Source organism: Erpetoichthys calabaricus, chromosome 2 (genome assembly GCF_900747795.2).
Source record: "Erpetoichthys calabaricus chromosome 2, fErpCal1.3, whole genome shotgun sequence".
Classification (NCBI taxonomy): domain Eukaryota; kingdom Metazoa; phylum Chordata; class Cladistia; order Polypteriformes; family Polypteridae; genus Erpetoichthys; species Erpetoichthys calabaricus.
Genome location: NC_041395.2, coordinates 41,233,325 through 41,259,476, shown reverse-complemented (window position 1 = coordinate 41,259,476; position 26,152 = coordinate 41,233,325). Strand labels below are relative to the sequence as shown.

General features: G+C 38.0%; 2 protein-coding genes across 2 annotated transcripts in view; both read right to left on the bottom strand.

Moving 5' to 3' along the window:
* Positions 1–26,152, bottom strand: part of LOC114643436 (E3 ubiquitin-protein ligase TRIM39-like) — a 303,199-nt gene that overhangs the window by 96,585 nt on the left and 180,462 nt on the right. The window lies entirely within an intron of this gene.
* The window catches only part of LOC127526556 (gastrula zinc finger protein XlCGF57.1-like), a 78,029-nt gene that overhangs the window by 38,688 nt on the left and 13,189 nt on the right, over positions 1–26,152 (bottom strand). The window lies entirely within an intron of this gene.

The following is a 26,152-nucleotide window of genomic DNA, read 5'->3' as shown; positions in this document are numbered from 1 at the left end:
GATCTTGTATTTATAAAAAAAAATCACCGTTTTTGTCTCAATGTATAGGTTTTGACTGTTTCAATACAGTCCATAATCATCCCTAAGAAGCCAAATACTTAAAAGTCTAAATGATTACACAGCTCTGGCACTGACCTCTGTAATAATGAAGAGTTTTAAATGTCTGATTCTTTAATATCTCTGATCTTCAGATCTATCACAAAGGCTCTGGTTGATCCACTACAGTTTGCTTACTGTGCAAACAGGTCAGCTGAAGATGTAGTTAACATGGCTCTCCAGTACATCTTGCAGCAGTCAGACTCTCCAGCTACATTCCTGATTTCTAAACTCCTCCATCTGATCTAAGTTACGTTTATTTTACAAGGACTCACTTGCTATATTACCTGGCAGGAGTGCAATTCTCTTGTGCTATATTGTTTTATAGAATTCTGTTTTGTGCAATGTATATTTCAATACTTTCACTACTGTGTATAATGTTATGATGATGTCATGTATTGCAGATTGTGTTATTCAATTTGTTGATGTAAGACCAAGAAAAATTCCTGGCAACTATGGTGCCTGACAATAAATACAGTCCAATAGCTGAGAACATATTTTTCTAAGACTTATTTCAGTACTGAAATGTTTTGAAAGCAATTTAAATACAGTTTCAAGTAACAATAAGTAACAATATCTTCAAATATTGAACTCACATCATGACTAGTGAATAGTGATAATAAAGAATGGTCATCACTGGCATTAGCTGATGACTGCAGTGTATCATTTATCCATCCATCCATTTTCCAACCCGCTGAATCCGAACACAGGGTCACGGGGGTCTGCTGGAGCCAATCCCAGCCAACACAGGGCACAAGGCAGGAAACAATCCTGGGCAGGGTGCAAACCCACCGCAGGACACACACAAACACACCAAGCACACACTAGGGCCAATTTAGAATCGGCAATCCACCTAACCAGCATGTCTTTGGACTGTGGGAGGAAACCGGAGCGCCCGGAGGAAACCCACGCAGACACGGGGAGAACATGCAAACTCCACGCAGGGAGGACCCGCAAAGCGAACCCAGGTCACCAGGGGCCTCATGTATAAACGGTGCGTACGCACAGAAATGTTGCGTACGAACCTTTCCCACGCTCAAATCCGATGTATAAAACCTAAACTTGGCGTAAAGCCACGCACATTTCCACGGTAACTCATACCTTGGCGTACGCAATTTCTCCACTCGGTTTTGCAGACTGGCGGCACCCAGCGTCAAAGCAGTGCACTGTTCCTGTGTGATCACCATTTCTTTCTTAGATCCACATTCCTGACGCGGCTTTATAAATACACTGAAACTAACTGCATATTGTTTATTAGTGTAATGCATCTGATTGTAATTAACCTGCAGCAATATAATGGTCCAGGAAATAGCCATAGTATTCCAAATACCATAACTGCTTTAGTGTTGTAACTCTCACTGCATCTTCTTCTTCTTTCAGCTGCTCCCGTTAGGTGTTGCCACAGCAGATCATCTTTTTCCATATTACTCTCACTGCACCACTCAGAATATTTATATCACTGTATCTGAGTGGGGAATCACAGCAGCAGCTGATTGGAAAGAGAATTATCGGTACACAGCATGAAGCAGATGCTGCCTGAGCCACAGCAAAACGCTTCAGAGACTTCCCTGTACGGACTTCGCGGTTTAGAAAACGTTTCATCCCAAGAACTATAAACACACTCAATCAGTCCATCAAGTGCTCCTTGTAGAACTGTTTGAACTTATAAGTTCAATTACCTCACTGTAAACTTACACTACAGTTATAATATTGCACAACCTGCGCAACTTTATGAAGCGTGTATTTACATATGATGATATCATTGTTAAGATGAAATGCAGCAAAATATGTTGATTATATTATACAGCTAAAACTTTAACTTCATTTAAATAATCTGTATTGTTAATAATTAAACATGTGAGGACACGGTGCCGCAGCGCTAGCTAGTTCAGGGATTGTTCCTGCATTGCATTGTATTCTTGCGCTGACGTGACACTGGAAAGATAGACGGATAGAATAATTAAACATGTACTACGAAGATATTTCAATGTTCCTTAAAAGTTTTGAAGAATCTGCGTTCTAAGCTTACAGATGGCTTAACGTCTATTACAGAGCTGATTGTGTGGCGATTGGGCATTTGGAGAAAGAAAAGTTAGGACAGGAATTTGAGGTTAGTACGTTTGAAAGAGACAGTACTTCTGTAATAAATTATTTAATCGAAGGTCGCACATGGCGCAGCAAGACTCTTGCGTGAGACATGAACAATCACTGCGCCACCGTGTTCCCATGTTTAATAACATGCTTTCATTCCTATCATCATGAAAATGATATCACGTATACATCTCAGTATTTTAATTATTCAGTGAGCTGTAATATCACGAATGTAATGGATTCTGTGTCCTGTCGGAGAAAGAGAAAGAACGGAAGCACGTAGTGATTCACACACATAGAGCACATAGAAGATCAAATACAGAACAAAGCATTTAACGTGCTACTTGAGAAACTAGTAAAATAAACGATTTTAAGATGAAGTTTATGATGTTCTACTTTAATGGCAAAATAAACTACGTGATTAAAGTGAAAATTTCGAGATAAAAGTTGACATTTCGTGCTTTTTTCCCACTGTGTGCCTATTTGTTTTGTCTGTACCCTAATAAGCTTTCATATGACATTCAGACGGTGGGCTACGACTCGCCTTTTCACGGCGACTTTGATATGTGATTTCTTTTTTATTTCAGGCACTGTGCGATTTTGTGAACTTGGATCTTTCGAGTTTCTCCGACACTCTGTCACTCGATCAACTTCCTTTTGTTGATTATACCACTGTTTAAACCAACAAATAGTACGTTTTTCCTTTGCTTCCACTTGGTATTCGCTGAAATTCTTATATTTTCCCCTGTGCTTTTCCCATTGTCTTTTCACAGAAGGCTATTTATATTGATTTGCATATTCAAAGAGGCGTAATTCTGGGAGGAGTTGGGGCGGGACAGAAGGCGCGTGCACGTGCGTTACTTTTCACGCTGATTGGGATTTATGTAGTGGAAGAATGTAAAATTTTGCGTGCGTACAGATTCCTGCATCTAGATTTTTCTGTGTGTACGCACAATCCCGCTTTTGTGCTTACGCCATGTTCTAGTGTGAGTTCTACGCACGGCGTTATACATGAGGCCCCAGGTCTCTCAACTGCGAGGCAGCAGCGCTACCCACTGTGCCACCATGCCGCCGTGCATCATTTATTTGAGCTAAAAGAAAAATGAAAGCAGAATATTTGGGCAAGGTCAACACAACATTTAATGTTCTGCATATGAAAAACATTCACTGATATCATGCCAAATTTTGGTGTTTTAGAAAGGTTCAACAAAAAACGTACTGTTCGTCAAAATAGGTACACTAAGTGCCAGGTGTCTTGACCGCTCTCCACATGTTCTGCTCCTGTCCTTGAAGGAGAGGATAAGGGCACTGCAGATGGAGTTGCAGATGATGTGGCTGTGGAGGCAGCACATGGAGGTCTTGTGATATCCATTGTGGGAACAGTGAGGTCCTGAAAGGCCTCAGGCTCCACAAAGCCCTCATCATCATCATCATCCTCCTCCACGTGGATGTCATTATCCTCTAGCTCAGTTATTGTTGCCTTATAGTGGATTTTGCCTGTCTGGTTGTACAGATACTCCACTCCTCTAAGCTCATCTGAAACAATAAAACAAGCCAATAACAGAGACTTGACATTACAATATTAACAGCATTTAAAATAACAACTATATTTCAGTTAACTCCACCTTAATTTAAATATATCCAGTAATGAGTGAACAAAAGTTATCCCTGTATTTGCGTGGTATTGAGTAATAAGGTTACCAAGCTCCTTCCTCCGCAAGAGTGTTGGCTGCATGGCGGAGAAGGCCACTGTAGGAGTGTGGCTCTTTATTCCCCTCTGAAGTGGCAGCGACAGCCCTGTCCTCATTCCATCTGGCCAAGCCATCTATAAGGTAAGCCTGGAAAAATGTGTCACTTGCAAGTGTTCCTGAAAAATAAATGGACATTTTTTTATACTACTGCATCTATCAAAGGTAACTGCGATGATAAAACATCTTAGCATTACACACAGCTTATAAAGGACTGTTTGCCTGTACAGTGCCCTGAGAGACACTTGTGTATTTACCTGGGATGAACCTGTTCATATGTAAGTGGAAGGATTCCAGTGAAGTAGAACCTCTTGCACATCTGTAGGTTGGCAGGCGATAACCTCCCTTTACCAAAGTCCCAGTCTGCACATACAGCTGCACACCAGGAGGATCCTGAATGCAGACAATCTGCTTTTTTTGTGACCTCCATATCTCACCTATCCTTCCGGAATTAATGAGAGGTACTCCGAGAGTGTTGTGGCCCCTCTCACCATCAAAAGCCTCAATTAATTTAGTGACCAGGTCCTGAATGTCTTCTGCACTGCGGGTCTTTCTTTTACAGTGCAGAGCCAACTCATTTCTGCTAAGTCGACGCATCACATCTGCATGTGAAAACCGGACTAGCTGACTTTCCAGCTTTGCTTGCTTGGCCTCCTTAAGTCTGTGCAACTCTTCCTGGTCCCACATGAAGATGCAGTGGCTGAGGCGGTTCATGAAGGTTGCATACAGAGGATGCGAATCAGTTGTACAACCAACAGCAATCCTCCTCGTGAAATGCCATATATCAAGCTTGATCTGCAAGTCCTTCCACTCTTCAAACATCCGTCTCAGAAGGGTGGACCCACAGCAGTCTCTATCAACATACAGCACTTCAGGAGGAGGCACTCCAGCATCCCTGAACCTCTTTATTATTCCATCAACCATCAGTCCAAGACCAAAGCCTTCACTTGCTGTGAGGACAGACATTATAATCCGCCCATACTCGTTGCCAACATTTGTCGCCCAGGAAGCAGTCCCAGCCCCGTGACCTGCAAGCTTCTTTGAGACCTTCTTGGTAGGATCTACTTTTAGCACACATCCAAAAATGTGAGGTGATAGTGGTTTAATCTCATCCAGTCTACTTAGCACATCCTGGGCATATACCTGCATCAGCCAGCCGTGCTTTGGGACAGGGAGCATGTCAGGTGGGTTCTTAAAGGTCACTGGGTTTGACAGACCAGTGGAGACAGCAGTTGAAAAGCCCTTGCAGTCTGCCAGGTACTGAATGTTTTTCCCTAGCCACAACTCTGCATGCTCCTCTTCCAGCTTTTTTTTAATTTGGCTGCTACTATTGCCCAGACCTCTTTGACGCAACAGACAAATCACCCACATGTCACATGCCAACCTGGATGTGAGGATGCAAGGGGACTGGAGCCTGTGGCTAATGTCCAGCTATGACACAACATTGTGGCTCCAACTAATGACTTTCCTCTTGCATTTTTTGCATGCCAGGTACTCTGAGGCAATGAAGTAAGAGCTGTCCACATCTAACACCTGGCGAATCTTCTGATGCAGGCCTGCTGATGTAAGCTCCTCCTTCACACAGTCTGGATGTGGACAAGTGAGCTTCACCTTCCAGAGCATCCAGAGTACCAACCGATGACCAAAGTAGCACTCTGTTTTTGGCAAGCCAGCACTGGTGAGGAAGGGTGGCTGAGGTGGGCTCCACCACATCCTATCAAGCTTTGTGTAATCCAGCTCTGGATGACCATATGCTGACCACTTGAAAAGGGCCTTTGAAATCCAGATTTGATCGTCCAGAGGCAAAGTGCGTGTCCAGCCTGCTAGAAGACAAATACGTCACCCTGGGAGGCAGAAAAAAAAGAGAGAATTCTAGGAATAAAATTTACAGTATATGAATCTTTACAGCACATTTGGCAGGTGCAGCTTTAAAACAATACAAATGAGCACAGTTATGTTTTTGAAAATAACAGGGAGAATAATAAGGAAAAGCACTGATAAAGAACAATATATTAACTTAGGCAAGGCAAATTTATTTTAATCATTATTAAGAATAGTTAGAGTTCAAATGTACTACAGAGCCATGTACTTATAGAAATGTAATCAGTACCCTGCAGCACTAACCAATTTAAACCAAAGGCTGAAATGTATGGTGAAACTTGATTCAATGTTTACGAACATCACTAAAAGACCTGCATGAAATATACTTACTGGTTGGCTGTGACTCTAACTGTTCGACCTCTGCGAGCAATTCACTGTCTTCTAGCTCAGCTGTCTGTTCAGGGGCCGAAACAGAGCTTACCACAGCATCCAGGACTGAAAAATATGCAATAAGCAATAAATATGTCAAAACAATACCAAATGCAGAAAGACTGAAAATTAAAGATAAAAGTACATTTTAAACACACACACACACACATATTATATATATATATATATATATATATATATATTACAAATTTATGACTCAATTACCAGGTTGTGTCTTCTTTTCAAACAAGACCCTTTTGACACTTTTATCTACTCTCATAGGGTGCTGTAACTTCCCAACCAAAAGGGAACGCAGAGAGGTCACTTTGGGAACAGGTGCAGAGCTGGGGAGCTGCTGCTGGGGCTGCAAGTTGGAAGAGGGCAAGGCACTACAGGAGGGATGAGAGCTGGAGGATGCTAGGGCAGTAGAGGAGAATTGAAAGGTGGTTGATGCTGGGGTAGTAGAGGGATGAGACCTGGAGGATGCTGCAGCAGCAGAGGAGGTGGAGGGCAGAACAGTAGAGGTGTTAGCACAGGCCATAATGTGAATAGCCTTCTGGCCCTCGGGAAAAAGCTCCATATATTCCCTAAAGGCTGCCTTATTAAAATGGTGGTTTTTGGAGTCTTTTACCTCTGATGATTCTTTCATCATAGATGACACAAGATACCCAGCGTATCCCAAGGCATTCTCTGTTACCCACTTGAGTGTCTGGCCTCTGAAGATGCCAAACTGCATTTCATGTTGACCCAAAATATTCGATCTGTTATTTGAGTCCTGGCCATGTCTTACAACGGCTGTTCTTGCAGACTCCAGGACCTTATCTGGTGAGAGAGGTCTAGACCATGGCCTCTTCTGGTTCTCCTTCTTCACTTTTTGTGCTTCCAAAGGAATCAGATAAGTTGAGACTTCCATCTGCCTTCTTCCTGAAGTTTGGCTCCATCTACATACAATCATTTTTAAAATATTTAATTACATAAAGTTAAACTGACAAAATCTTGGCCATTTTTAGGTCTGGCTCTACATTTTAGGTGAAGTAGGCAGAAGGATTGTATATGTACCTGTTATGAATCCTGAGAATATTTATTCACACAAGATCAGGAAAATACAGACTCCGAAGCTGGAGTTCTGCCTAATCAATGAACTGGTCGGCATATGCTACACAACCTTTGCATTTCTTGAATTTCATACAGTATTTGATATACTGTATGTTATAGCAGTTTTATATTATTAAAAAAAGAAAATCATAATATTATATATTAATAATTTTAATAATAGTATTATAGTTCTGTATTAGAATAGATGTGAACAATTTGTGAAATTAGTGAGGAGTATAAAAAAAAATCATAACATACCAGTCACTTGTTATATTATATATAAACATCCATCCATCCATAATCCAACCCGCTGAATCCGAACACAGAGTCACGGGGGTCTGCTGGAGCCAATCCCAGCCAACACAGGGCACAAGGCAGGAAACAATCCCGGGCAGGGTGCCAACCCACCGCAGATATATAAACATATAATATACATATATATATATATATATATATATATATATATATATGGTTGAAATAGTTTACTGTCAAATAAATGCAAAGAGTACACGACACGTGTTTCGCCCTTATTCTGGGCTCATCAGGTGTACACACTCCACTGCACTCCCTCTCGGGAATCGAACCTCGGATGTCCCCTAACGTTGCGCCACGGCGTGTGGTTCGTTTATTTGACAGCATGTAGCCGAGGTTCGATTCCCGAGAGGGAGTGCAGTGGAGTGTGTACACCTGATGAGCCCAGAATGAGGGTGAAATACGTGTCGTGTACTCTTTGCATTTATTTGACAGTAAACTATTTCAACCATTCTATGATCTGCTCTTCACAAACTGAGGGCACCGTGGCGGATGTTAGCAGATCGTTGGCCAACCACAAGCGTTACCTGGTAGGTAACCACCCATACAATCAGATTGTGACACAGACTTCGAATGCCATGAATGTAATTACCCCGATCTACATGCTGTCAAATAAACGAACCACACGCTGTGGCGCAACGTTAGGGGCATCGACACTGACGTCTGAGGTTCGATTCCTGAGAGGGAGTGCAGTGGAGTGTGTACACCTGATGAGCCCAGAATGAGGGCGAAACACGTGTCGTGTACTCTTTGCATTTATTTGACAGTAAACTATTTCAACCATTCTATGATCTGCTCCTCACAAACTGAGGGCACTGTGGCGGATGTTAGCAGATTGCTGGCCAACCACAAGCGTTACCTGGTAGGTAACCACCCATACAATCAGATTGTGACACAGACTTCGAATGCCATGAATGTAATTACCCCGATCTACATGCTGTCAAATAAACGAACCACACGCCGTGGCGCAACGTTAGGGGCATCGCCTCTGGCGCTGACGTCCGAGGTTCGATTCCCAAGAGGGAGTGGAGTGTGTACACCTGATGAGCCCAGAATGAGGGCGAAACACGTGTCGTGTACTCTTTGCATTTATTTCACAGTAAACTATTTCAACCATTCTATGATCTGCTCCTCACAAACTGAGGGCACTGTGGCGGATGTTAGCAGATTGTTGGCCAACCACAAGCGTTACCTGGTAGGTAACCACCCATACAATCAAATTGTGACACAGATTTCGAATGCCGTGAATATGTATATATATATATATATATATATATATATATATATATATATATACATACATATATATATATATATATATATACACATACATACATATATATATATATATATATATACACATACATATAAACACACACATTTTTACTGTAGTAATTACTTAAGATTGGTCTTTATATACCAGACACAATACTGTCCTGGGGTCTTCTGTAGTAAATATGTACACCTGCTTCATACATCTTTTCAGCTGAAAATATTTGCAAAGATGAAGTCAAGAAAAAAAACGTTGTCATGTGCAGTGGTTTATATTTTTATAATTATACAGCACTTATTATCATTACTTTTTAAAACTCACTGTAAAATAAAACTGTGATTAAGCAATTCACCAATTTTATTGTATTTGTACATTATTGTATCTTCAAGAATTAAAAAAAAAATCAAAGAAATGAGTACACAAATGTAAATATATAAATCCATTCATAAGACTAACAGATAAAAAAAAAGTCATATATGGCTGTAATATTATTCCAAAAAGTGGTAAAACGACAAAATCTAATACATTTATTTAACTTTTATAACATTAAGTATATATTTTAAAATTAAGGTTATTTATCTCCACAAACCAAGACTCGTGAATAACATTTTTAGATAGATAGTTGCGTATATCTTATATCTTATATGTTAAGTAAAACTAACAGACTTTGATTGTTTTTTTTTTAAAGAAAGTACTTTATTTTACTTACATTGCCTGATGGAATTTATTCAGAAAGAATATCTGACTCTAAAGTGAACTTGAACAAAACTTTTGCAGAATAACAATAATTAACAACATGCTGGCCCGCCCTTCCTTATTTTTGGTAGCCAATACGAGCCGTCATTGGCCAATTCTTGGTAGACGATACGGGCTGCGATTGGCCCGAGCTTTTAATTCTTGGTAGAATCTTGGTAGCAGAAAGCGATCTGATTTGTTTTCGCTACCAAGAATTACCTCGACTCATGACTGCTCGGGGGGGAGAAGTCCGTGCACATTCTAAGTCGGAGGGGGGATGGAATAGCCGGCTGCTTGCAGCTTGTCTTAACAGCACATTTAGAGGACAAAGAACGCTGGCGGAGAGGTGCGAACGGATTTAAGGTGGGCTGGATCTATGAGTTTTTTTGTAGACTCTGGTAATTCTAGTGTTAAATGAATAAAAAAAATGTAGGTGTACGTAAGAAAAATTTTAAGGCACGCACACAGGCATAAAACTACTAGAAATATCTTGGTTAAACCCAAAAACACAACAGTTTTGTGCATATTTAGAAATATCACCTTTAATTGTACCTTATGGGAGTTCACTATTTAGCAATGTAAGATACTGTAAAAAGGTGGTACTTTGAAACATTTAAATTCCTTGGGATGATTTGTTAAGACAAAAGGTTGAGAACTCCATTTCATATTATTTGAATACACTGTTACAGAATTGCTTGAAAAAAGATATAACTTTATACACTTAATCTAAAACATTGCAACAAATCTGAGCATACTGTAAATCCCCAGTCTTAGCATCATTACACTGGGTGCCTGCGTCCTTCAAGATTTAATTTAATATACTCTTAATTGTATACTGTATAAGGCTCTAAACAATCTAGCAGCTCTATATATTTTTCACTGCTTGTTCCCCAATGTTTCTATTTGTAATCTTAGATCCTGTAACACTGGCCTGCTTGGTATTCCGAGAGTTAAGAATAAAAGAACTGGTAATGCAGCTTTCTGGTTCTAAAATACATTACCATTAGAGATACACCATATCAGTACAGCTGAACATTGCAAAAAATTGCAAAAAGCACACCTTATATAATCTGGCCTTTTCTTGATCCCTCAGAAAATGAGTTTTATCACTAGCATTCCCTCATAGTTGAAGGAGGTAGAGATCAGCTTTTATCACAAAATGTTATTGTATTTTGCTGTTTTATTTGCTGATCACTAATCACTACTATTGTGTTTTTTCTTTAGTTTTTTTTCCAGTATACAGTGGTGGTGCTATGCACCAAAGCCACATGAAATGCTAGGAAGATAAAGGAAGCTCAACAAGAGTATTGGTAACTCAAAAAGAGAAAGCTCATCAAGGGTAATAGAGTATGGAATTGCTATGTCTTTTTTTTGTAATATGGAGACCAAATCTGCACACAATATTCTAGATGATCATACATTTAAGAAGAGTTTTTAAGAAAAAATACTATGACAGGAAGGCACAATGCCATTTACGGGAGCCAATACTCAAAATGGTCTTATGCCTTTTTATTACCATTTATAATTGCTTTGTTAGCTGATGCATTTTGCAAACAACCTCTACTTCTTCCTCTTCATTTTTTCCCACTTCTATTTGGGGCCGATGTGCTGGATCAGTCTTCTGCACCTCCTTGCCAGTCAAGTCCTTTTCTTTCCGATCTTCTTTTACTTTATCCATCCACATCTGCTTTGGCCTTCCTCACTTTCTCTTCCTCTTTACTTCCATTCACATCACTCTTTTGCCCACCTATTCATTGTCTCCTCTTGTCATCACTTTGTCCATACCACTTCAAACCACTTTCCTGTACTTTCTTAGATATCTATTCCACTTTTCTTGCACCACTGATTGTCTTATTTCTTATTCTATTTCTTTTTGGAACTCCACACATCCATCTCAATATCCTCATTTCTGCCACATCTAACTTTTCTCCTGTGCTCCCTTTATTGCCCATGTCTCAGCTCCAAACATCATTGCTGGTCTTAAAAACCTTTCCTTTAACCTATGCATTAATTCTTCAATTATACAATACTTCTTCTTTCCAATTGTCCCATCCACACTGCATTATATGGGTTATCTCTGCAACTAGTTTTCCAGGCCACCACTGATCCCAGATATTTAAATGTATCAACTCTTTTCAATAGATCTCCCAGTATGCTAACTTCCTAATCCTGGTCATCAATAAACATCAGATATTCTGTCTTCTTCCTATTTATCTTCAACCCTTTCTCTTCTAAAGTCCGTCTCCGTTTTTCCAACTTCCTCTTCACTTCCTCTTTTCTGGCGCTACATAACCCAATGTCATCAGCAAAAAAATATGCACCAGGGGTATTTGTCTTTGCAAAGAACACCTTCAAAATGAAGTGTAATTAATTAAAAGATATGTACAAAAGTGTAATGTTTTATTAGAAAACACTAATCCACAGGAACTGTTCAGTATAGTTTTCAATGGTGTAAATGAGCATTTAATAACATTTAATAATGTCTCAAAATGGTGTCATTGCAATCTGAATGGAAAACTACAAACAGAAGACAGTCACAACAGATTCAGTTAAGTAGCAAAACTATTTCTGTGTATTTATGACCCATAATTTTGACTATTTAAAATGACTAACAAGTATTACCTTTCTCTAAGATATCTGGATAGGCAAGCGTGACAACAAGACCCAGTACTGCAGCAAAAATTGACATACACATTTTATGAAAGGCTGGAAAAATAAGATACATTGATATGCGGAAAAGCTTACTGTCTATGAAATTGTCTCTAATTCAGAAAATCATTTTACTAGCTACATTGTGTGAGCAAAAGTGATTGGTTGGTTGTTTAACCAACAACAGACAAAGACTGTAGATAACAGGAGAATGCTCCATGTGGAATGAAGTCATCACTGGAGTCTCTCAGAGGTCTGTCCTGGACCATTACTTTTTCTGATTTAGATTAATGACAATGATCCTAACATGGATAGCAAACTTGTGAAATTCACAGATGACACTAAAATTGGAAGAATGTCAGACACTGAGGAGACAGTAAAAAGAATTCAAAAAGACCTGTGCAACCTTCAGAACTGCGTGAACACCTGTAAAAGGTAGTTTAATGTAGAAAAGTGCTACATATGGGCAAAAGGATCATTAATGATAAATAAAAGATGTAAGACATTGTCCTACAAGAAGCAAGCTTTGAAAAGCAGCTAGGGATTTTGCTGATACAGCATTTTTATTACCTAAGCAATGTGCATGCACAATTATTAGGTAATTAAAATGCTCGGTTATATTTTAAAAACTGTTGAATATAAATCAAGGGACCTTATAATTAAATTATATTTTGTACTAGTGAGACCGCATCTGGTGTATTGTGTGCAGTTCTGGTCACCACACTACAAGAATGGCATAGCAGCATTTGAATCTGTGCAGAGCAGAGCGAACAGGAGGATCTCATAGTGCTGGGCCCACACTTCCCTATACCCTGTATTTTTTAATCAAAAAATTAATATTAGAAATAATATAGTACATCTCCCCAATACTGATCCACTTAAACTCCAGTACTCTATTATAAACAAATTAAATTCTTTCACCAGGATAGATTTACCTGATTTATATAAAATAATTTCTCAACTGAGAAATCTGCGTCCTTGACCCAATACCAACAATTTTTTTCAAAGGAGTATCGGGCGTGCTAATAGATAGTATTCTTGACATAGTAAACTCGTCATTAGATACGGGGGTCTTCCCAGACTGTCTTAAGACTGCTGTAGTTAAACCCCTGCTGAAGAAAAATAATCTTGACTCCTCTGCTTTTGAAAATGTTATACCTATTTCTAACCTGCCTTTCTTAAGTAAAATTCTTGAAAAGGCAGTCATTGTGCAGCTTAATGACCACCTCAATAAACAAGCTATTCTTGATAAGTTTCAGTCGGTTTTTCAGAAAAAAACAGTACAGAAACTGCACTCGTTAAAGTAGTAAATGACTTGTGGGTAAATGCAGACAGTGGCCATTTATCTGTTCTCATCCTCTTAGTTCTGAGTGCCGCATTTAACACCATTGATCACAATATTCTTAGAAATCGCCTTAGGGTGGGCCTCTCTGGCAGGGTCTTAAATTGGTTTGAATCCTACCTGGCAGGTAGAAAATTCTTTGTTAGTTGTGGTAATTATAACTCAAAGACACATGATATTCTATATCGTGTTCCACAAGGATCTACCCTGGGTCCACTGCTCGTTTTGATTTACATGCTTCCGTTAGGTCAGATTATCTCAAGGCATAACATGAGGTACCACAGCTATGTCAATGACTCACAGCTGTATTTATCAATAGCGCCTGATGACCCTGACTCTCTTGATTCACTGACACAATGTCTCACTTGTGTTTCCGAATGGATGAGTAGTAATTTTCTCAAACTAAATAAAGAGAAAACAGAAATTTTAGTGATTGACAAAAATGGATATATTGAGGTTATTAGAAATAAACTTGACGCATTAGGATTAAAAGTCAAGACGGAGGTAAAAAATTTAGGGGTAACCATTGACTCTGACCTGAATTTTAAATTACATATTAATCAGATCACTAGGACAGCATTTTTTCACTTAAGAAATATAGCAAAAGTTAGACCTCTTATAACATTGCAAGGTGATGAAAAATTAGTTCATGCTTTTGTTTTCAGTCGGTTAGACTACTGTAACGCACTCCTCTCAGGACTACCCAAAAAAGACATCAACTAGTGCAGAGTGCAGCTGCTAGAATCTTAACTCGGAAACGAAAATCTGAGCACATCACCCCAGTTTTGATGCCACTACACTGGCTACCTGTGTGTCATTTAGAATTGACTTTAAAATACTGCTTATGGTTTACAAATGAGTGTCTGCTTAGAATTCCAAGAGCTAAACTTAAAAGAAGTGGTGAGGCGGCCTTCTGCTGTTATGCACCTAAAATCTGGAATAGCTTGCCAATAGGAATTTGTCAGGCTAATACAGTGGAGCACTTTAAAACACTGCTGAAAACACATTACTTTAACATGGCTTTCTCATAGCTTCATCTTAATTAAATCGTGATGCTCTGTATATTCAATTAATTATCATTATTATTCACGGTGGCTCTAAAATCCATACTAACCCCTACTTTCTCTTCTATTCTTTTTCCGGTTTTCTGTGGTGGCAATCTGTGCCACCACCACCTGATCAAAGCACCGTGATGTCCCAACATTGATGGATGGAAGGCCAGAAGTCCACATGACCGTCATCATCAAATCCTTCCACAAGAACCTTGAATACAATGAGGACTGATTGAGGTCATTTACGTTAGGTAGAATGCCTAGAGGAGGCTGGGTGGTCTCGTGGCCTGGAACCCCTGCAGATTTAATTTTTTTTCTCCAGCCGTCTGGAGTTTTTTTTTTTTTTGTTTGTTCTGGTCCTCCCTGGCCATCGGACCTTACTTTTATTCTATGTTAATTAGTGTTCCCTAATTTTAATTATTTATTTTGTCTTTTTTCTCTTTCTTCATCATGTAAAGCACTTTGAGCTACATTGTTTGTATGAAAATGTGCTATACAAATAAATGTTGTTGTTGTTGTACACTTACGACTGTACATCTAATTACTCCAAAAATACTATCATCAACCTACCATTGTAGGTTTCATAACCGGTGACAATGAGTGAGTATACAAGGACGAGGTGCAGAAGCTGTCAGTGTGGTGCTCCAGGAACAATCTCTCACTCAACACCTGCAAAAATTAAGAGATGGTCATTGACTTCAGAAGGCACAAAGCAGAGCTAGTCCCACTCTACATCAATGGGGACCTGGTGGAGACGGTCACCTCCTTTAAGTTCCTGAGAATTGGTGGTGGTCAAAAAGTCCCAGCAGAGACTGCATTTCCTGAAACTTCTCCAGAATGTGGTAATGAAGGGGAAGTTGCTGCTGGCCTTCTACTGCTCAACCATTAAGAGTGTTTTAGCATTCCGTATTTCAACACGGTATGCTAGCTGCACAACAGAAGACAGAAACTCTCTTCAGAGGGTAATATCCATAACAGAGAAAATCATTGACATCTCTGCCCTCCCTGGAAGATATTTCCAGTGCCCAATCCTTTGCAGAGCCATGAAAATCAATAAAGACCCTTCCCATCCTGGCCACTCATTATTCACACTACTGCCCATTGGCAGACAGTACAAGAACATTAAAAGTAGAACAAAAAGACTAGTTTTTACCAATGGGCCATCAGAATTTTTAATTTTAAAAATTCATAGAACTGTTATAATTGTTTTTCCTTTTTTTCCAGTATGTATGATTATTACAATAGTGAATAAGAATTTATGTGCCTTACTTATTTATGTATGGTATGTATTTGTTTTAAGACGTGTGCCTTTGATGTTATTTGTTTTTCGTTGTTTGTTGTACTTGCACTTGCACCATTTGCTTTTACAATTTCATTGTACTGGTACCATGACAATAAAGGCTTTCTAATTCTAAATAAGGTCATATCCTACTCTGTCAGACACAGAAAATTAAACCTGTTGTGGACCACCAGGAGGAATACGGCTCCCCAAACCCCAGACACAACACAGCACAGTCCAAGCACCAGCAGCACATTCATTTTCTCTTCTTGTCTCTTTCTCTCGGTTGCCTCCACTCCTCCTCCAAGCTTCACCCTTCTTCCTCCCAGCTCTGCCTCCTCTTGGCTCTGGTTCTGACCCCCTGTGACAGAGCACTGAAAGTGCTCCAGGTGTTTGCTGACCTTCTTCTGGCAGCATTTTCAGGTGTAGCGGAAACGCTGCCAGAAAGGGCTCCACTGTTTCTGCAGCACCCCCTGGCAGTGCCCATGGAACCCAACAGGGCTTCAGGTCCAACACCCAGCATGCCCTGCAGAAATCTGTGGTACTACAGCAACCCAGGGGGGCTGCCCTCTAGCATCTCAAGGAAGATAATGCTCCAAACGTGCTCTCTCAATCAGTCCTTCCACAGAGCTGTCATCCTGGTTAGGTAATGGCCCTGGCCTTCCATTACACTCTTTAGTCTTGGACAGAGCAGACTGAATGAGGACCTAATCCAGGTCTTCAGAATCCACAGAGGCACTGATAAAGTATATCCAGGAAAACTCTTTCAACTAAATAGCAACATACTTGAGAACATCAGTGGAATTTAAGGGGAAGTGCATTTAGGAGACAAGTCAGGAAATATTTCTTGATACAAAGAGTTGTGGTAATCTAGAACAAACTAATAACACATGTAGCTGAATCAGAAATGTTGACAACCTTTAAGAACAATCTGGATGAGATAGTTGGGCAGCTTAGCTAGTAGCTACACAAACGAGCTTGATGAACTGAATGATCTCTTCTTATTTGTCAAATGTCGTATGTTCTTATGATTGTGCGTGACAGTGTCTTATAATAGGCCAGAAGTAGCACCCCATTCAAGGTTTCCTCCTGACTTGCACTTGATTCTGTGGCTATCTGCAAACATTTAGTAATAGAAACAGGTTTACGAAATGCAGAGCAGATTGTTCATACTGGGATATAAACCACTTAATGCTGATTGAATTAAAAATACATTGAGTAATTTCAAAGACATTTAGACATTTTGTTTATAGTCTGTGCTTAAGCAACGGTGTTGTCTTAAATTGAGATCCTGATGGGTTCAGTGCTTAGGGTTCTGTTATCTTTAAACAATTTAGAGAAAATGTCTCAAACAATATACTTAAGTCTGTAGGTGAAACAAAACTAGGTGGTTTAGCATTTATATTATTGTCAGCAAAATAAGTTTAAAAAAACTTCAATAGGTTTCAGTTTTGATCAATATTAGTGTCAAAAAAGTTGAATCTAAATAAAAGTATCCTATGTGAGAAAAAAATATTAAATATGGACATGTTGTGGGGTAAGGAAGTTTTAAAGACTGAAAGTATGCTTCATAATGAAAGATTTGAAAGTTGTAATAGACTTGTTATTATGAGCACTCTGAAATAATTGTGGATGTTTTGTTGCTCAAATTATAAGGGGGAATATAAAACCATTACAGAAAATCCAGATTAGAGCTACTAGTCTGATTTGCAAACCATTGGGTGCAGAATACAGGAGGGAATGAAGCAGCTGAATTCTTTTCAGAAAATTTGACATGATGAACGTTGTTAAAATTATAAAGTAAAAACATAGGATGGTTTATCCAGCAGGGGGCACTAGCTCCCTTGTTGGAATCAGTTATTTTGTAATTGCGGCATGTTACATAACCCGAAACTATATAAATATAATATTAAAAGGAGATACCCCTCCCTTAGTGATACTGCGGTAAGAAATCACATAGAAGAAATAACTTATTTTTCTTTAATGACGGTTTACGTGACAGACAAGGAAGCCAATGGCAAGACCTTTCGGGTAGTGGGAGCCCAATGTATAGAGTCTGCCATTTTCATTGCTGCACTGGAAAGATTTTCAGGATCGGATGACGGTATCTCCCATCCGTCCATCGGCTTCAAAGGTGTGCCAGACAATGTTCCAAGGCTTTATACTCTATTCTCCATATGCAGACCTCACTTAGGTAAATAATGCCATTTCATACAAGGAAAAGACGATCCAATGGCATGCTGACTCTGACACACAGAAATAGTACAATGCCCTTTTCACAGTTTGTCCTTAACTTGTCTTGTCTTAAAAAGCTTGCCTAGAAGTTCTTATATGGTGAACTCCTATGTGCTAAATCTGGCTTTGTGTTAGCTGCATATATAATTAGAAAGGAAAAGTAGATTTCAAATATTTACACAGAGCACAGTGACATATTAAACTTAATATTCTGATTACAGATGAAAAGCTGGCAAAAATTATTAAGTGAAAACACAAGATAGAAGGTAGCTTTTACTATAAAAATTGTCTCTTCAACATAAAGCTGGTAAAGTGTAAATTTTACTAAACTGTAGTCATGACTCTTTATCCTGCATCATACTAATATAAAATTAATCATCTCACATACATACAGTATTTCACCAAAACAATGAGCCATTACTGTACTGTTTAGTTCAGCTTAACAGAAGCTCAAGCTGCTACTTGCCCACTACTGCCTTGATGGAGAGAAAGCAATACCCTCTGATTTTTCACAGCAGTTCTGTTTATGGGCTACCTTGTTGAAGTTTTAGTTTCTTTGGATGGTCAGCTGGGTTAACTAATTTCTATACTTATCATTTTGTCTCCCTGTGCCTCTTTCTACTGAGTAAACTCAATAAGATGCTTTTTACTGGGAACCCACTGCATACTAAAACATACAAACATGCAATGCCAAGCTGCCCTTAAATTCTTGATATGCATCACAACTAAATAGCTGTAAGTAATTATTAAGGAAAAGATCAAGCAATGCATATTTAGAACAGGAAATACTCAAACTGGGTTCAGACGAGGAAAGTCTTATATAACTAATATGGTGAAATTATGTGATAAAGCAACTAAAGAATATGGTCAAAGAAGTGCATATGATATATTTATCTAGATTTTCAGAATGTTATTGATAAGGTTCCAAATGAGAGGTTAGTGATCAAACTATAAGAAGTGGGAATTCAAGGTGCAGTCTTTAGGTGGGTAAAAAGTTGGCTTAAACACAGGAAACAATAGTTAAAATGAGGAGAATGTTTTTTCAGAATTGGGTGATATTAAAAGTGGCATCCCTCAGTGATTGGTGCTGGGGCCACTGCTCTTTTTAATATGCATAAACTATCCGGGCAGGTATATAAACAGTAAGTTGGTTAATTCTGCAGGAGATACCAAACTAGGTGGTAGGACAGATAATGTAGAATTATCTAAATTGTTACAACAGACTTAAATAGCTTACTGGCTTGGGCAGATATATGGCAGATGAAATTTCACGCAAATAAATGTAAAGTATTTCATGTTGGAAGTAAAAATGTTACATTTAATTGCAAAATGGCAGGTCTGAAATTTAAAAAGTACATCTTAAGAGAAGGACCTAGGAGTCATAGTGGACTCATCACTACATCTAGACAGTGTAGAGAAGCAATCAAGAAAGCTAATAGGCTGTTGGTTAAATTTCATAATGAGTGGAGTTTAAGTGAAGGAATTATAAAAAAGACACAGATGCACTTGAGAAAGTCCAGAGACAAACAACAAGGTTGATTCTGGGAGCTTTGAGGAGAGATTGAAGGAGTTTAATTTTTTTAGTTTAAGTAAACTGAGAAATAGAGGAGACACGTATTTTAGGCTATGAAAGCAATTACTGAAGTTGACAGCAGTTATTACTTTAAAGAACATGGGGTATAGTTAGAAAGTTGTTAAGGGCAGATTTCACAGAAATATTAGAAAGTTTTTCTTTATGCAAATAATTATAGAAATATGGAATAAATTACGATGTAGTGTGAAGGAGATCAGGACTTTAAAAAACTCAAAATTTTGACTTGATGTTATTTTGGACAATACAGATGAATAGGATGGACAAGCTTGTTGGGCTGAATGGCCTGTTCTCATCACACTTTTTCTGTCTGTAATGTTCTAATGTTTTCTAGTATCTATAACCACTAGTATCTATTCCACTCAATTACTGAATACCTCAGTGCTGTTCAATGATGTCTCAGTTATCTTCTAATATATATAGCACACTTTTTTGAAGGCATTTGTCTTTATTCTTTTGTCAGTACTCATTGCACAGAGTCCTCAGACTATACATTATTAAAGAATGCAAGTGCAGATCAAAAATAAAACGAATACTCTTACCACCAGTTTTTTATGTGCATTGTTTTGTAAAACTGAAAATGTACACATTGTGGTTAAATATTTAGCATGCCTACTGAACATAGATAGTTAAAGACTAGGACACATAACAAAACAACACATTAATATGTACAGTAATTGAAAATATACTTTAAACTCTTACCAAGTCTTCATCTAAGTTCAGTAATTTCTGAAAAAGAAATATAAAGCTTCTGGTTATAAAGCGGAGCTTTATCTGAAATATTCTAGTAAGATGGAAATCTTTATCCTAAAAAATTGTTCCAAATATTTCCAAAAGACTTAAGACACCTACGACTTAAGAACAACATACTGTGTTTAGTATGGATAATTACACAATTTCATCTAAACAAAAATGGATGCATGGTGAAACCATGATTGTTGGCTCATTTTCTTTCTTAAATTTCATGCCAGGTATTTTTTTGCTGTAGTTTACAAGTTCTCCTGTGTCTGTCTTAGATAATCTTTGTTTTCTTTAACATATATAAGGTTTTAATTTAGTCTTTAAACTGGTTTACCCATTGACTTCATATGATTGTGTCCTGGACCAGAAGTGGCATCCCAATCAATGTTTGCTTCTGACTTGCACCAGATTCTGTTAAAATAAACTGTGGCTATCTGTAACCTTTAATAGTAGAAAGAGGTTTACAAAATGCATAACAGATTGTTCATACTGGGTTATAAACCATTCAATGCTTCCATCTGAATACTTGTTTAATGTCAAACATATTTAGTGATTTCAAAGATGTGTTCATGTCCTTTGCTTATGCTGAAGCATGAGTGACATTTAAGTCTTAGATTTAGTTACTGACAAGCATTTTACACATATTCATGTGATTTAAAAATCTCTTAATTATAAAGAAAAATCAAACTCAGAATTTTCTCTTTTTATTGACTATTATGATCATGAAAATATTAATATGGGATAGACACCTGCTTTGTATAACTCTGTATTAGAAAACTAGGCAGAGAAAATTGAGCACCTACAACTATCACAGTTATTAATTCATTCTTGTATTTCATGCTCACTGGCATAGTGGAGGCCCCCACAGTCTGCATGAAGCAGGGGTCCTCCATACCCAATAGGCCCCCTCATCAGACCTTGACAAAGCCAGCCACAAAAATGTATGTTTAATTTTTGAAAAAAAAAAACAGAAAAAATGTACCTTTTTAAGCTAAACAAAACATTGAGAAATGAATGTTGCATGTCACATGTTGTTGCATGAAACAAATGGGTGGCCACAATGATACTCCAGCATAATAAGAATAAGAAAATATTTAATCTGTGATCAAAGTAAGCAATTGGCAAAACATCCATTTACAAACAACATCTTAAAATAACATATATTCTTAAAACAGCAGTGTAAGAATGAATTGACAAAATGCAACCAGTGCTAGCAACAGAGCAGATTACTATACTGTACATCAAGTGAATCAGTATTGTGGCAAGCTCAATAGAAGATGTGTCTTGTTCTGCCTGGTCCTCCTTACTCACCTTCTCCCATTTCAGACAATTATGGGCTTATTAAAAAGATATACTAAGCAATCTGATAGCCACTGGCTCTTGTTAAAATAATGATATGCAGTATTTAAAGAGATAAAATCAATGGAGTCTCAGGATGTTCTTTTATTGTTATTGCAATGATGCTGGTAAGCTGTATCAAACTGAGGATCATCACCACTACTATAAGCTGGCTTTCCATTATGCAAATGATCATCTTCAGAGCCAGCTGCAAGAGTCTATAAAACTAGTCAATCTGCAAATTTGCATGAAGATCCCATCTTGTGCAACAACAGGGAGTGTTCCTTTTAAGGTTAGCAAGCTACCCAAAAGAGCAATGTAAAGAGCAAAAAACCCATTTGGCACTCAGCCTCAGAGCTACATTGGTGTCAGAGTGGTAGAACATTTATAATCCAACTCAGCAAAGTGCAGAGTGTCACATGGACCAAATTGGACTTGATGGGCTCTTCCAAGGAGTTTGGGAGAGTCTTGAAGTCGAGAAAAATGATCTGGAATGGCACTTGCAGCATCACTACAGGAAGAAAGACAGCTGAGAGATTGAAACCTGTGCATCTCAACACAACTTCTCCATCTGATAAGTTCCTATGGCATGTGCACCTGGTCCCCAGAGAAAATTTAAACTAATGGAGCAGATTGAGTTGCCAATGACCCCAGGAGAGCAGTGTAAAACAAGGCTAGTGGTAAAATTGCAAAGAAGAAGTGACACAGATTATAGAGGCGTTGAAGAGCAGCTATAAAGAGAGAGTTTTAAAGATGAAAACCAGATCAGGAACTCTGTGAAGGAAAACAGCAAGAAGTACAGTATATCTGCATCTCCACACAAGGAGGTTTCCCTACCCACATACTGTACTGTATGGTTGATTCAGAAAGCATTCAAGAAATTCCATTTTTTTTGCATTGTTATGTGTTGCAACTTTTTGTTAAAATCATTTTAGTTCATTCTTCTACCACATTAAGCAATACTCCCCAGAATGACAAAGCAAAAGTTAGAATTCTGAACTATTTGTAAATTATTAAAAATAAAAAGCTGAATTATCTCATTGACACAATATTCAAACCCTTTACTCGGGACTTAGTTGAAGTACCTTTGGCAGTGATTACAGCCTGGAATGTGCCATTTTTTTGCCATTCTTTTCTACATATCCATTGGTGAAGAGACATTTTCAGTACATTCCAGAGATGTTTAATTGGGTTCAAGTCTTGACTCTGGCTGCACAACTCGAGGTATTCACCGAGTCATTTCTAAGCCACTTCTTTACTGTCTTTGATTTGTGCTTTGGGTCATTGGCAGGTAAACCTTCAACCCAATCAGAAGCCTAGAGCATTCTGGAGCAAGTTGTCATTAAGGATATCTCTGTCCTTTGCTCTATTCAGTTTTCCCTCAACCCTGTCTATTCTCCCAGTGTTTTTTGCTGCTGAAAAGCAACCCCACAGCTTGATGCTACCCAAACCATGGCTCATCTTTGGAATGCCATTGTACAGGTGGTTTCCTCCAGACATAATGCTTATCTTGGACCACAGAATTTTGTTTGCAACAGTCTGAGATTCTTTTAGTTGGCTTATTGCAAACTGCAAGCTTCTATGTATCTTTTACTGAGAAGAGGCATCTGTCTGGGTGCTCTATAATAAGCCCACATTGGTGTGTTGCAGTGATGATGACAGCTCCATGAATGTTATGGTTGTTCCAAATGTCTTCCATTCAAGAATTTTGAAGGTAGCTTTGCTCTTGGGAGCTTTATTTTCTGCAGGAATATTTTTGTAGATAGTTTTTGCACCATTTAAGAAGTTGGAAGTGGTTGCTGGAGACAACAACTTCAGAGGAAGGGCTATGCAATGGAACTAACAAACTGCATTAGCCACAGGATGACCACCACCACTATGAGCCAGCTAGCTGCAGTGGAGCCTAGAAAAATGGAAAGCCTGCAAAGTTGTATGGGAATTCAAAGTTCTCTAACAATAGCAAGCTGGTCTTTTAAAGGAAAATAGTTACTTAAGAGAGAGATGTGAAGTGCAATGAATCTATTTGGGATTTGGCGCTGTAGCTGAATTATGTTAAAGCCACAAATAGGTCATGAAGAGCTTGACTTTAATTTAATTTGGTCTTGAAATAAAGCATTTGTTTGAATATTCATGAGTTCAGCAGAGAGATAGGCAAATTTGAAATATAGTAGAGCACCCATTGTGTAGCATTTTTGTTGGGACCAACATAAAAATAATGTTAATTGCTGGAAAGTGTCAATGATTTCTCTAGTCCCCATTAGTACTGACGTCATTATGTTTAATGATTATTTTATATCTTCATTTAATTTTATAGAATACTTTTTAGGGAATTTTATGTCATGTATGTTTATTCAGATTGTTACTCCTTTTCATGAATTCTGCTGTGATATTGATAGCAACATCGCCATTATTAAATCACTGGAGCCTGGTGCCTCATCGTGAAACACTGTGTACAACTTTATTTTTTATTTTTTAAACCGAGAATTGCAGCTCAATTCTCATTTTTTCACACATATCTGACACAGATCTGAAGTTTTCAGAGAAATGGGATTAGTAAAAAAATGGCATGGAATCAAAAGTTTTCAGAAAGGATTTATACTACCCTTGTAATGACTGTTTTACATCCTATCCGTACCTATTTGCTCTCTCACCAGTCCTGTCTCTTGTCCTTTGGCCAATAGGTTCCAGCAGACCCCTGTGACCCAGTGGTTTGGGTATAGCGGGTTGGATAATGGAAGGATGGATCATTGGAAGAGCAATCATGAAATGGAATGTTGTCTTAAACTTCAAACAGTTTACTGAATTTAAACTAAATTAAAAGATACAAAATTGTTTACAAATACATTTAAGTACGATTCTGTGAATACTGAACAAGATGGTAGTGTTATAAAAATATTTATTAATTGTACAGTGTTAAAAACTGTATTTAAAAAAAAACCTGAACTCTCCAGGAGACAGAGAACTCTAGGTATTTAGTTAATTTATATAGCTAAAAGTCATCTATTTCCAAAAATGGTTAAAGTTTGATTTTGTTTTATGTGATATACAAATATCTTTTATATTTGTGATTTTAGACTTATGCTCTTATGCTATCAATGTTAAAAGTCTCAGGTGGTACTTTTAAAGACCTCCTTTTGAAATTAAGATCCATTGAAATTAATTATTTACGTGTAAAGAAATAAGGAAATCAATTGATTATGTGATCTATACTTAAATATCTACAACCATTCACACAATTAAATCTTTTGGATGACTTTACTATTAATGGCAGTTATGCAATCATGCTTGAAAATTTGTGAACCCTTCAAGGTATTCATTATTATATATATTATGGGCTAAAATTGCAATTTTTGACTTGTTTGTCCAAATAACAAGACTTTAAAAACTTTTCCACCTTGATCATGTGGTTTCTGGCACTATTAAGATGGGCGTTGTTCTTTATGGCATAAAGTGAGTCTATAACTAAGAATTCCACTCACATTGAAAATTTTATCTTGAATCCGTAATTTTGAAGTGCATAGCAGTGTACTTTATACTGGTGCGGTAATGAAATCACACAGTGCATCTCCATATGTAATAATGTTGTGGCAACCAAGATAAAATAGCAGTGCTTGCATCAAAACAAATAGAAACCCTAAATAATCCTAATTTCTTTTTAGAAAAAAATTCTAAAGTAACGTCAGCACTAATAATAGATTCTACAAGCTTTAAAAATCCAACAGGTAAGAATATTTTAAAAACAACACAAAAAGATGTTATGAGAATTAAATATAACTTCAAATCATAAAAGCAACCACACACTCCACAGGAAAATCAATTGGCTAGGAACTGCCAAATTGAAACAAAACTGAAAAAATGTTTTCTACAAACCAGTCCTTTCCACAACAGGACTCTGTACTTCTTTGAAACAAAGACATTATACTACTGGCTTCTTTTCTATGAAATGCAAAGAAGGCACTAAGGCTTCCTTGGTGGCTTTTGCAAATGTAACATCATTAGGTTGTTCTCCTCAGTGGTAGGTGAAGATCAAGATGCCACTCAGCCCCATCCTCATAATATCTTGTGTTTGATGCATTCCTGATACTTAACTGCTTTCTTTTTTACAAATTACTTGGGTTACCTTTAATGGAGTAAATGGTATTGAATCTTTTTACCACTACTCTGGTGTGGAAATGGTGCTGCTCAGTAATGTGGAGTCTGAGTGAGGGAACTCAGCTGACATCATCAGAAAGTGTCCTGCTTTGCATTGCTTACAGGCAATATATACGTGACTGCAAAATGTACCAAAATGTTTCTGGGGGCCTTTGTAATACAAACATGGTGAG